At 47.5% G+C, this 12,566-nt stretch overlaps 1 long non-coding RNA gene across 1 annotated transcript; it reads right to left on the minus strand.

Annotated features, from left to right (window-relative positions):
• Positions 1-7,160, minus strand: LOC105724704 (uncharacterized). The gene is made up of 3 exons (XR_001109093.2): positions 7,069-7,160; positions 6,614-6,806; positions 1-336 (listed from the first exon to the last, which is right to left on the minus strand). It is a non-coding gene; the product is annotated as an uncharacterized LOC105724704 (long non-coding RNA).
• Between the last annotated feature and the right edge of the window lie 5,406 nt (positions 7,161-12,566).

Genomic DNA, 12,566 nt, shown 5'->3' on the forward strand with positions numbered 1-12,566 from the left:
TAGTTAACGTCCCTACTGTACGAGTCCAAATTTTAAGAAGAATAAGTCCCACGATGACTTTCATGATGCTTCAGCTGTGCGTGGACCAGCCAGCTTCCGGGATGTGGCTGGAGCAGGGCTTGCTGTCCTTCTTAAGGTGATTTGGCAGTCGTTGTCTGGGTCTGGTCTAGCTTCTCACATTTCAGCTGCTGCAGGTTTCACGCAACTGTGGTGGATCCAAGCTGGGACTCCCTCTACCTTTTATGGCTGTGGGAGTGGTCAGGATCACAGTCTAGGGTCCTTTCCATCGTGGCTTCAGAGGGACTGCATTCCAGTCCTTGATTCACACTTGATTACCTGGTGAGAAAGGGTGGACTGGGGAGAATAAGCTTTCAGGGCATCTTTCATTTACCCAGATTGAAATATCCTGAGTGATTTTTTCCTAGAGCCAGTAGCTGTCATCCTAGCTCAATATTTCCCCACTCCCGAGGAGTTCCCTGGAGTGCCCACAGTATGGGAGGGGGCCTATGCTTTAAGACTTCATAGAGGGAATATCAGGAGTGCATCTAATGCTGAATAACACCAAGGGAAGTGCCTGCACCCACTTTAATTCTGTTTCCTGACACATTTTCCCTAAGCTGTTTATCTGCTCCACCGTTTGCTTGGAGAAAGTTATTTCCCTCCTGAATTTAATAGTCCTTTTTCTTTGTACAGGACTCTCTCATGTACTTGAAGAGTTAGAAAGGCATACCAGGAATTCATGTAAAAGTTCACAGTCTTGGGCCGGGTGCAGTGGCTCACGCCTATAGTCCCAGCACTTTGGGAGGCCGAGGCAGGTGGATCACGAGGTCAAGAGATCAAGACCATCCTGGTCAACATGGTGAAACCTCGTCTCTACTAAAAAAAAAAAAAAAAAAAAAAAATTAGCTGGGCATGGTGGTGCATGCCTGTAGTCCCAGCTACTCAGGAGGCTGAGGCAGGAGAATTGCTTGAACCCAGGAGGCGGAGATGGTGGTAAGCCGAGATCATGCCATTGCACTCCAGCCTGGGTAACAAGAGCAAAACTCTGTCTCAAAAAAAAAGAAAAAGAGTTCACAGTCTTATCTTCACTCAGTTCTAGGGCCCGGGTGGTCAGTGTCCAGAGTTACTACTGCATGGCCTGCACACCTTTCTCCTTGTGGATTAACAAAACTGCCTCCATTCACACACAGCTCCCAGTCTACTGCCGTTCATGGTTGATCCCAAAGAGCGGGCCTGCTGGAATCAGCTGAGTCCACTTCAACACACATGTTTTAATTGGGCCTTCTGACACTGGGGGCAAAGTGTTGCAGACCTTAACAGTGATGGGGGGATTTTCACCTTGCAGGCTCAGGTATTGGTTAGTCTAGCGTTTTTAACCAATGATGTCTTTTGGTATTCATTAGAGTCACTACTTTGTGGGGTGCTTTGATAGTTGGTGTTAGAACTTCAACTGCCGTTTTCTGCTCTTTCTGACACATACAGTGTGAGAGGCTTTGTTAAGTCGGGTAGCCCCAGAGCTGGGGCTGGGAAAAGTTTTGATTTCAGTTCCTGCCACTGCTGGGATCACCATTCGAAGGGTTCCTTGTCTCCCCTATCTTTGGCCAGTACCTCGAAGTTTGGAATCCACAATTTACCGAAACCCACGGCTCCCAGGAACTCTTTTGCCGGCCTTTTCGTTTAGGGCTCTGGTAGGTTGCAAATGCCTTGTTTCCCCTCTGCTCCTAGGCTGCACTTTCCCAGCCGGATGGTGAACCCCAGATATCGCACTTGCTGTTGGTAAATCTGGGCTTTCTTTTTAGACACTTTATACCCACAGTCCTCCAGGTGCCAAAGTAAGGCATCTGTTTCTGTAGCGCACCAACTGCTGTGGGGTGTCCCAGGAATTGCGTCTCCCAAGCGGGCAGGAGCCCCCTGCAGGGATGCTCCGAAGGGCTAGGAAAACCACATGAAAGGCTATGCCGGCGGCCGCCAACTGAAACTTGCTTCCCGCTCAGGGAACCAAATGAAGCAGGAAAAGGCCGAGAAACAGACCTCTTGAACACTGAACTGGGGAGGAAGGGGGTGATTTATTTGGCCGGGAGCAAGGTGGCAGAGCTGCCCAATAGCCAAGCTCGAGCTTACAAAGAAAGTCCCTGCTCTTTTAAGGGTTTACAACTCTAGAATTTACATGTGAAAGGGTCTTAGGCCATGGAGTAGGATGGGATACAGTGACTTAGGTGGGGGTTCCATCATGTTTAAGTAAAACAATGCCTTCCTCCATATCACACCTGGAAAGATTCCTCCATATCACGCCTGCGATCTATAGGAGCAACATAAAAATATAAATCCCCTTGTCAGGGCACGGTGGCTCAGGCCTCTAATCCCAGGACTTTGAGAGGTTGAGGCAGGAGGGTAGCTTGAGCCCAGAAGTTTGAGACCAGCCTGGGCAACAAAGCAAAACCCCATCTCTACAAAATAAAAATAAAAATAAAATACTCCCAGAGTCTTAAAAGAGGGTCATATAGCAAAGAACCACAGACTGAGTGGCTTAAAACAACAGAAATTTCTAATATTTCAGCTCTGGAGACCAGAAGTCTGAAATCCAGGCATGGGTAGGGGTGCCCTTGCCTAGCTTCTGGTGGCTACTAGCAACCCTGGTTGGCCCTTGGCTTGTGGCTGTCCTCCAGTCTCTGCCTCTGCAGCACACAGCATTCCCTCCCTCCTTCTCTTCCTTCCCTTCCTCTCTCCCTCCTTCCTTCCTTTCCCTTTCTTCCTCTCTTTCTCTCTCCCTTCCCTTCTCTTCCTTCCTCCCTCCCTCCCTCCCTCCCTTCCTTCCTCCCTTCCTTCCTTCCTTCCTCTCTCCCTTTCTCTCTCTCTCTCCCTTCCTCTCTCTCTGTCTTTCTTGCTCTATCCCCTTGGCTTGAGTGCAGTGGGATGATTATAGCTCACTTCAGCCTGGAACTCCTGGGCTCAAAGCGATCCTCCTGCCTCAGCCTCCCAAAGCACTGGGATTACAGGTGCAAGCCATCAGGCCCAGCCTATCATTTTCTTCTGTGTCTATGCCTGTCCTCCTTTTCTGTCTCTGATAAGGACACTCTTCACTGGATTTAGACTTCACCCTAATCCAGGATGATCTCATCTCAAGATCCTTATCTTAATTACACCCAAAGAGACCTTTATTTCAGATAAGGTCACATTCTTAGGTTCTGGCTGAAGAGACATAACACAACAGAGGATATATTTCTAGGCATTTTTATCTGGGAAGGACCCTAAGGCAGGCGGACCTCAGAGGTTACCTGAAAAAGTGCATCTCTAAGCACATTCCCTAAAAAACTAGTTTAGGGGATTTTTTTTTTCTAGAGTTTTTTTTTTTTTTTTTTTTTTTTGAGACTGAGTCTCTCTCTGTCACCCAGGCTGGAGTGCAGTGGCACGATTTTGGCTCACTGCAACCTCCGCCTCCCAGGCTCAAGCGATTCTCTTGCCTCAGCCTCCCAAGTAGCTGGGATTACAGACGCGTACCACCACACCCTGCTAATTTTTTGATTTTTTAGTGGAGACGATGTTTCACCAAGTTAGCCAGGATGGTCTTGATCTCCTGACCTCATGATCCATCCGCCGCAGCCTCCCAAAGTGCTGGGATTACAGGCGTAAGCCACCGCGCCTGGTGAGGATTCTTTTTTTTAAGGATGAGGGGAGCATTCTGTGTTCAGATAAATTTGGAAAACGCTGCATACACCTCCCACACTAGAAGACTCACAGTTCACCTGAGTGTATTAAAGCGCTGAGAGTTCACGGTAAAGAAGCATTATGTATTTATACAAAGCATCATTTCCCTAGTTTATTTCACCACAAAACCCATTTTCTTTCTCATAATCTCCATGGCATTTTCAGTTCATATCAGCCTGTGGAAACTTGAGAGGAATGTTGATGTGGCCCAACCGTGTCTTACGTAGCTGAGAAGATCAACATCCAGAAAAGGACAAGTGACTCATCCAAGGTCACACTGCTGGGGGGGTCGGAAGTTGATTTAAAATTCAGCCTCCTCAAAATGATAGCAATGGAGACACATTAGTGGTTGACAGGGAGAGAGCGGGCCTGACTACGCGGGGGTCCCTCCGGAGAGATCTGTTTTGTGATGGAGCAATTCTGCATTTTACTTGAAGTAGTGGTAGTTACACAAATTTGCATGTCATAAAACAACACAGAGTTAGGCACACACATTGTACCCATGTCAGTTTCTTGGCTTTTTTACTTTTCATAAGATGTAACCCTTGGAAGGCTGTGACTTACGCCTGTAATCTCAGCACTTTGGGAGGCCAAGGTGGGTAGATCACTTGAGGTCAGGAGTTCCAGACCAGCCTGGCCAACATGGTGAGACCTCATCACTATTAAAAATACAAAACATAGCCGGGTGTGGTGGCACGCACCTGTAGTCCCAACTACTCTGGAGGCTGAGGCAGAAGAATTGCTCGAACCCAGGAGGCAGAGGTTGCAGTGAGCCAAGACTGCACCACTGCACTCCAGCCTGGAGGTCAGGAGCAAAACTCCATCCCCCCAAAAAAACAAAAAACAAAAAACAACAACAACAACAGCAAAAACGACAGAGAGAGCTGTAACCCTCGGAGGATCGGTGCCTCATGCCTGTAATCCCAGTGCTTTGGGAGGCTGAGGCAGGAGGGTTGCTTGAGCCCAGGAGTTCAAGACCAGCCTGCGCAATATAGTGAGGCCCCCATCTCTAAAAAATTAGGCGGGCATGGTGGCAAATACCTGTAGTCCCAGCTCAGGGGCTGGGACTGTGGGACTGCTTGGGAGGCTGAGGTGGGAGGATCGCTGGAGCTCAGGAGTGCGAGGGTGCGGCGAACGATGATCATGCCACTGTACAGCAGCCTGGGCAATGGTGCAGGGACCTGTCCGGAAAAAAAAAATGAGAGAAAACTTGGCAAAGAAAATTGGGATCTTTTTGTACTATCTATCCAACTTCCTGTGAATCTATAATGATTTTAAAATAAAAAGTTTGAAAAATCGGTTTCCTGCCTCCAGGTTCCAGAGCTTTTAACACTGTCAAAGGTCATTAGATCAAATTTAGGTTTATACTATGCTGTTCATATGCTTCTAGTACCCAATAAAAAGCATAGTTTATGGGCGGGGCACAGTGCCTCATGCTTGTAATCCCAGTGCTTTGGGAGGCTGAGGCAGGCAGATTACCTGAGGTCAAGAGTTCAAGACCAGCCTAGCCAACGTGGTGAAACCCCATCTGTACTAAAAATACAAAAATTAGGCATGGTGGCACACACCTGTAGTCCCAGCTACTCAGGAGGCTGGGGCAGGAGGATCACTTGAGCCCAGGAGGTTGAGACTGCAGTGAGCTGTGATCACTTTGGAGGCTCAATAGGACAATTTTGTGTTTTGACCCAGCAATCACAGAACGTTCATCAACAATTAGATTCAGAACAGGTTATTCTGTACATATTTTTGCCACGGGCCCACCATTTGGCTTTTCTTGGAATTCTCTCCACCTGTCCCCACCCCCACCCTCATTCACATAATGACTGTGGAACTGGGGGCAGCCATTTCCATTTTGTACAATGTGATTCTGCTTCTCTGGCTACAGTTGACTGGTTCAGGGGTGGGCACTGATCCAGTCTGGGCCAATCAGAACCCTTCCCTGAGAATTTTCGATTTGGAGCTCTGGGAATCTGTCCAATCCTAGACTGCTCAGGTAGTGAAAGTGTGAGATGGAGAAGCTGGGGTCACTGGTGGCCGTGTTAGCCCCTTATGTGAAAAACCCTGAATGAAGCCAACATTCAAAGGAAAGTGAAGACAGGAGACAGACAGAAAGTCCTGACAACCTTGTGATGCCTGCTTCTGTTTGTTTCTGAAATCCAGCTGCCTTACTATGCCTGGCAACTCCTCTCTTCCTTGGCAACCAAAAGCTAATGCAGCTCTCATTCTGGGGTTTGTGTGTGTGTGTTGTTTTGTTTTGTCTTATTTTCATTGTTTCAGACAGGATCTTTCTCTGTCACTCAGGCTGGAGTGCAGTGGTTTGAACACAGCTCACTACAGCCTTGACCTCCCAGGCTCAAGTGAACCTACTGCCTCAGCCTCCCCAGTAGCTGGGATGACAGACACATGCCACCAAGCCTGGCTAATTTAAAAAAAAACATCGTGAGCCAGGCAAGGTGGCTCACGCCTGTAATCCCAGCTCTTTGAGAGGCTGAGGTGGGCAGATCACCTGAGGTCAGGAGTTCGAGACCAGCCTGACCAATATGGTGAAACCCCATCTTTAAAAAAAATTTTAAAAATTTAAAAAAATAGTGTAGAGTTGAGGTCTCACTATGTTGCTTACTGCCTAGAGCTCCTGGGCTCAAGCGATCCTCCTTCCTCACTCTCCCAAAGGGCTGGGATCACAGGTGTGAACCACAGTACCCAGCGACATCTCTTATTTTGCTCAAGCTAGTTTGAGTTGGTTTATCGTCACTTGCAATTTAAAGAGCCTAGAGCAGCCTATAGACCAACTCCCTCACTTTACAGATGACAAAATGGAATCTGAGAAAGTCCATGACCTCCCTAAGGCTGAGAACAGTGAGTAGCTGGGCTAGAATTAAATTGCAAATATCCTGATGGAAACACTTACTTGTTTTTGCACATCCGCTGCTCCTGCCATGCCATGTGACATTTCCAAAGCCTGCCAAGATTTCCAAAGTCCTCAGTTGGAGGGAAATGCACCTGGACCTCCTCTTATCCACAAAACAAAGGGGAAAGGATAAAAATAGAAGACCCCTGAAATACAACAGGAGACCCGAGACCTGGGGGATTGGTGCAGGAAGCTGAGAATGGAGAGAACAAAGTCAGATTTGTTAGAGGTGAAAACTGAAAGGACCCTACACTCTATTTGTGGCTGAGCTCTTGCACAAGGAAGACAGCATCAAAGGAAGTCTTCATCTCTTTGCAAAACTCTCATGCGGGATTCAGATTAAACTGAGCCAACAAATCTCCTCCTAACTGAGGCTAAAAAGAGATCAGAGACCTACTCTGGTGCTGGCTGCCTGTGAGTCCCCAAACCTCCCAGCCTTCCGTGGTCACCTTTACCTTTAATATAAAGTTGGGTGCCTCAAGGGAGGATCCAGATGCTTTTCCTGCATAATTGCACAGTTCCTTGCCAGTCCCCTGGTCTCCTACAGCTGACATTCTCCTATCCCCCGCACCCCAGCCCAGACACAGCGTTCTTCCTGCTGCACACCGCCCCCACCCCCACCCACAGGCACTGCTAATCAAGCTGCTGTATGGATCTGACTTTTCCTGAAGTTTCAGGGTAACAGAGAAGGGCGTGATGGGCTCTGGCAGGTTTCAGGAGTTTTGGTTCTTCCTGGGCCATGTAATATATAAGGTTAACAGAGTGAGGCTGAATCAGACTGGTCCCTGCTAAACAGATGACTCAAAATCCTGGAAATGTGTAGCAAGATGGTGTCTGTAGCCAGCCAAGAACTCGTCCCCAGAACCACGGTGTTTGTTAGTTCCGTGGCTTGCCACAGGCAGGTTTACAACCCCATGAGGCACTCATGCTGGGTTTCAGGAAGAAGTGGCTGAGGGACGATGGACTTGGTGAGCCTGGCTTTCAGCTACCAAAGACTTGCCAGATATTCGTCCAGGACAGGCAGAAGCTCTTGGCCTCCACTCCCAGGAACCCTCCTGGGGAGACCCAGAGAGCCACAATCACTGACATCATCCATCCCATTGGCCTCTAGTGTCCCCTGAACCCCCCATGGTCAAATGGTATTTCATTAGGGATCCTGAGACAGAGGGCAGCTTCTGGGCAGCTTCACACCCCATCCTCTGCAGACCTGCCCAGAGGGTGACATCTCAAAACACACACATGTTGTGTGCTGCTCATCCCTGACCCTGCTCAGGTATCCTCACCTGATGCTTCCCTGGCCCTGCCTGCGGCTAGGGTTCCCTTCCTCTCCTTGCATCCCCAAAACACCCCCAAACTTTTGACTGTAGGCTGCTCTGAAGAGCAGTTTAATGCTTCTTATCTAAGACTTTCCATTTTTAGGAGGTCTGGCCTTCCATGAACAAACACATTTATCAAGGTGCTTTTTCTAACCCAAAGAGTAATTGTCTCTCTAAAGAAAATTCTGATTCTGGATCAACAAATGCAATTCACAAACCCTAGCAAAAGTCATTAAATAGTGAGGGATATTCCCCCAACTCCAAAACATAAACCTGATTCATACATGTAATTACCGTAGTTCTCCTACCCCAAATTGGGACAATATGATCTGAGAGTGACACAGAACGTCTGAGGTCAGAACTGTCCCAGAAAATCCAGGATGTACTGTCGCCAAATCTATTTTCCACATATGCACCACTCACACTTGAAATGGATCCCTTCCTTGACACTTCTACCTGGAAAGCATCAGAACTCTTCAGAGTAGCTTCTCAGAGTCTCAGTTATAGGAAAAGCCCTGAGGAGTCTTTAAAATCCTAGGAATAAGTCATGAGAACTAGATGGGTTTAATTTCAACATTTTTTTTTTTTTTTTGGCAGGGTCTTGCTTTGTCACTTAGGCTGGAGTACAGTGGTGCAATCATGGCTCACTGCAACCCTGACCTCCTGGGCTCAAGCAATCTTCCGGCCTCAGCCTCCCAGTTAGCTAGAACTATAGGCACAGGCCACCATGCCTGGCTAGTTTTCTGTTCATTTGTTTTTGTTTTTGTTTTTTGTAGAGATTAGGTGTTGCTATGTTGCCCAGGGTGGTCTTGAACCCCTGGGCTCCAGCGACCCTTCCACCTCCACCTCCCAAAGTGCTGGAATTACAGGCATGAGTCACCGTGTCCAGCTAATTGTAAGAATTCCTAGCAGTCCCAACGCCAGGCATGGTTCAAGACCAGCCTGGCCAACATGGTGAAATCCCATCTCTACTAAAAATACAAAAATTAGCTGGGCGTAGTGGTGCGCAGCTATTTGGGAGGTGGAGGCAGAAGAATATCTTGAACCTGGGAGGCAGAGGTTGCAGTGAACCGAGATCACGCTATTGCACTCCAGCCTGGGCAACAAGAGTAAAACTCCACTTAAAAAAAAAAGAATTCCTAGCAGTCCCTTTGATGATTAGCTGCTCCAAACAGCTTCCTCAGAGACAGCCTGAGGCAGTGCCTCTTCCCAGGAGGCTGAACCCCCTGGACACAAACCCAGCGACCCACCACCATTCCTTTTTAGCTCCCATTTGGTTCTGGTCCACCAGGCCCTCTGCAAAGGATGCACAGGGCTCCTGGAGGACTCCAGCTCAACTTCACTGGGAGCTTTCCAATCCGGGCCTTAAAAGGTAGGACTCCCAGGACAACCCTCGCCTCCCGGCTGGCTCTGGTCCCTTGTAATGAGCAGCATTCAGACAGCTGGAGAGCAACAGGGAAGCCCCTGCCTGGGACTAAAGGCTTCCTGTTTCTTCCTCCTCCCAGATCCAACCAAATTCAATCCTTGATGGCCTACAGGTCTTCTTCACTAAGATTTCAACATTTTACGCCTTTGGCCGGGAGGAGTGGTTCACACCTGTAATCCCTGCACTTTGGGAGGTTGAGGTGGTAGGATCACTTGGGCCCAGAAGTTCCAGACCAGCCTGGGCAACATGGTGAAATCCCATCTCTACTAAAAATACAAAAATTAGCTGGGCGTAGTGGTGCGCAGCTATTTGGGAGGTGGAGGCAGGAGAATATCTTGAACCTGGGAGGCAGAGGTTGCAGTGAGCCGAGATCGCGCTATTGCACTCCAGCCTGGGCAACAAGAGTAAAACTCCACTTAAAAAAAAAAGAATTCCTAGCAGTCCCTTTGATGATTAGCTGCTCCAAACAGCTTCTTCAGAGACAGCCTGAGGCAGTGCCTCTTCCCAGGAGGCTGAACCCCCTGGACACAAACCCAGCGACCCACCACCATTCCTTTTTAGCTCCCATTTGGTTCTGGTCCACCAGGCCCTCTGCAAAGGATGCACAGGGCTCCTGGAGGACTCCAGCTCAACTTCACTGGGAGCTTTCCAATCCGGGCCTTAAAAGGTAGGACTCCCAGGACAACCCTCGCCTCCCGGCTGGCTCTGGTCCCTTGTAATGAGCAGCATTCAGACAGCTGGAGAGCAACAGGGAAGCCCCTGCCTGGGACTAAAGGCTTCCTGTTTCTTCCTCCTCCCAGATCCAACCAAATTCAATCCTTGATGGCCTACAGGTCTTCTTCACTAAGATTTCAACATTTTACGCCTTTGGCCGGGAGGAGTGGTTCACACCTGTAATCCCTGCACTTTGGGAGGTTGAGGTGGTAGGATCACTTGGGCCCAGAAGTTCCAGACCAGCCTGGGCAACATGGTGAAATCCTATCTCTACCAAAAGTTAAAAAGAAAAAAATAGCCTAGTGTGGTGGCGCACACCTGTAGTCCCAGCTACTAGGGAGGCTGGGGTGGAAGAATTGCTTGAACCTGGGAGGTGGAGGTTGCAGTGAGCTGAGATTGTGCCAGTGTGCTCCAGCCTGGGTGACAGAGCAAGACCCTGTCTCAAAATAACAACAACAAAAAATGTAAGCCTTTGATGGAAAAGAGTCTTAAAGCTTAATTGCTGGGCTAGGCATGGTGGTTCCCATCTATAATCCCAACACTTTGGGAGGCTGAGGCAAGAGAATCACTTGAGGCCAGGGGTTTGAGACCAGCCTGGGCAACACAGAGAGACGCCCCACCCCTAGCTACTTGGGAGACTGAGTCAGGAGGAGCATTTCCGTGTTCCACTGCATTCCAGCCTGGGTGAGAGAGGGAGACCCCATCTCTTGAGAAAAAAAACAAAAAAGCTGAATTCCTGTAGCCAGAACACGCTATTTTCATAAACCTGCCTGCAGTTCTAGAGTGTGGCTCGAGGGCAGAGTCTAAATGTGAGGTCATGGGGCCCAGTAGCTACTGGATAAAATCAGGGATCTATGAACTGAGATGGAAAAAACGTTACCTCTTGATTTTCATTTTCACAAACCTCTAACTGAAATTTATCATCTCCTTCAGTGTGAAGGTAAGCAACAAGCCACAGCAATGTTAGCAGTACCTGTGGATTTATCACACAGAAACCACGGATACTTTAAACAATTGTTTATATTATTATTTATTAAAGATGGGTTTTCCTCTGTTACCCAGGCTGAAGTATAGTGATGTGATCATAGCTCACTGCAGCCTCAAACTCCTAGGCTCAAATGATCCTCCCACTTCAGCCTCTCAGGTAGCTGGGATTATAGGCGCAAATCACTAAACCCAGCAAAACCACAGATATTTTTTGTCACCTTATAGTTGTTCCAAGTATCTTAAAATATTATTCACACTCCAAACTCGGCTGGGCATAGTGGCTCATACCTGTAATTCCAGCACTTTTGGAGGTCAAGGTGGGCAGAGTTCTTAAGGTCAGGTGTTCGAGACCAGCCTGGCCAACATGGTAAAACTCCGTCTCTACTAAAAATACAGTACCCTGTCTCTACTAAAAATAGCTGGACATGATGGCAGGTACCTGCAACCCCAGCTACTCTGGAGGCTAAGGCATGAGAATCGCCTGAACCTGGGAGGTGGAGGTTGCAGTGAGCCAAGATTGCGCGACTACACTCCAGCCTGGGGGACAGAGCAAGACTCTGTCTCCAAAATAAATAAATAAATAAGTTTTAAAAAACGTTTAGGCATTATTCTGAGAAGGGGTCCATAGGTTTCATCAGCTTAACAAAGGAGTCTAGGGCAAAATAAATAAATAAAAATTTTAAAAATTAAGTATTCTTGTAATCTGGGGAGAGGCTTCAGGCATAAGAATATTATGAGGGGAAAATCTACTTTTTTTTTTTTCAAGAAAGCAAGACTGAATAAATAAATAAAAAAGAAGACCCAATTACATGTTGCTTATAAGAGGCTTGCTCCACATTTAAGGAGACACATAGCTGGGTGTGGTTGCTCATGCCTGTAATCCCAGCACTTTGGGAGGCCGAAGTGGGTGGAATCACCTGAGGTCAGGAGTTCGAGACCAGCCTGGCCAACATGATGAAACCCCATCTCTATGAAAAACACACAAAAAAATTTGCTGGGCATGGTGGGGGGCACCTGTAATCCCAGCTACTCGGGAGGCTGAGGCAGGAGAATTGCTTGAACCCAGGAGGTGGGGGTTGTGGTGAGTCGATATCGGGCCATTACACTCTATCCAGGGTAATAAGAGCGAAACTCTATCTAGGGAAAAAAAAAAAAAAAAGGAGACACATAGACTGAAACTGAAGGGATAGAAAAGATATTTCATGCAAATGAAAGCCAAAAGAAAGCAGGAATAGGTATACTTATAACAGATAAAATAGATTTTAAGTCAAAAATGGTAAAAAGTGACAAGAAAGTCATTCATTATATAATAATAAGAGAGAAAAGAGTCAATTCATCAAGAGGTTATAACAATTGTAAATTATATGCACCCAACATCAGCTCATCTAGATACATAAAGCAAATATTAGTAGATCTGTAGAGAGAGATAGACTAATACAATAACGGCAGGGGACTTTAACACCTCACTTTCAGCAATAATGACAGATGGTCCAGGCAGATAATCAATAAG

The sequence above is a fragment of the Aotus nancymaae genome, unplaced genomic scaffold (genome assembly GCF_030222135.1).
Source record: "Aotus nancymaae isolate 86718 unplaced genomic scaffold, 86718_ANA_hifiasm-v0.15.2.pri h1tg000072l, whole genome shotgun sequence".
NCBI classification, from domain to species: Eukaryota; Metazoa; Chordata; class Mammalia; order Primates; family Aotidae; genus Aotus; species Aotus nancymaae.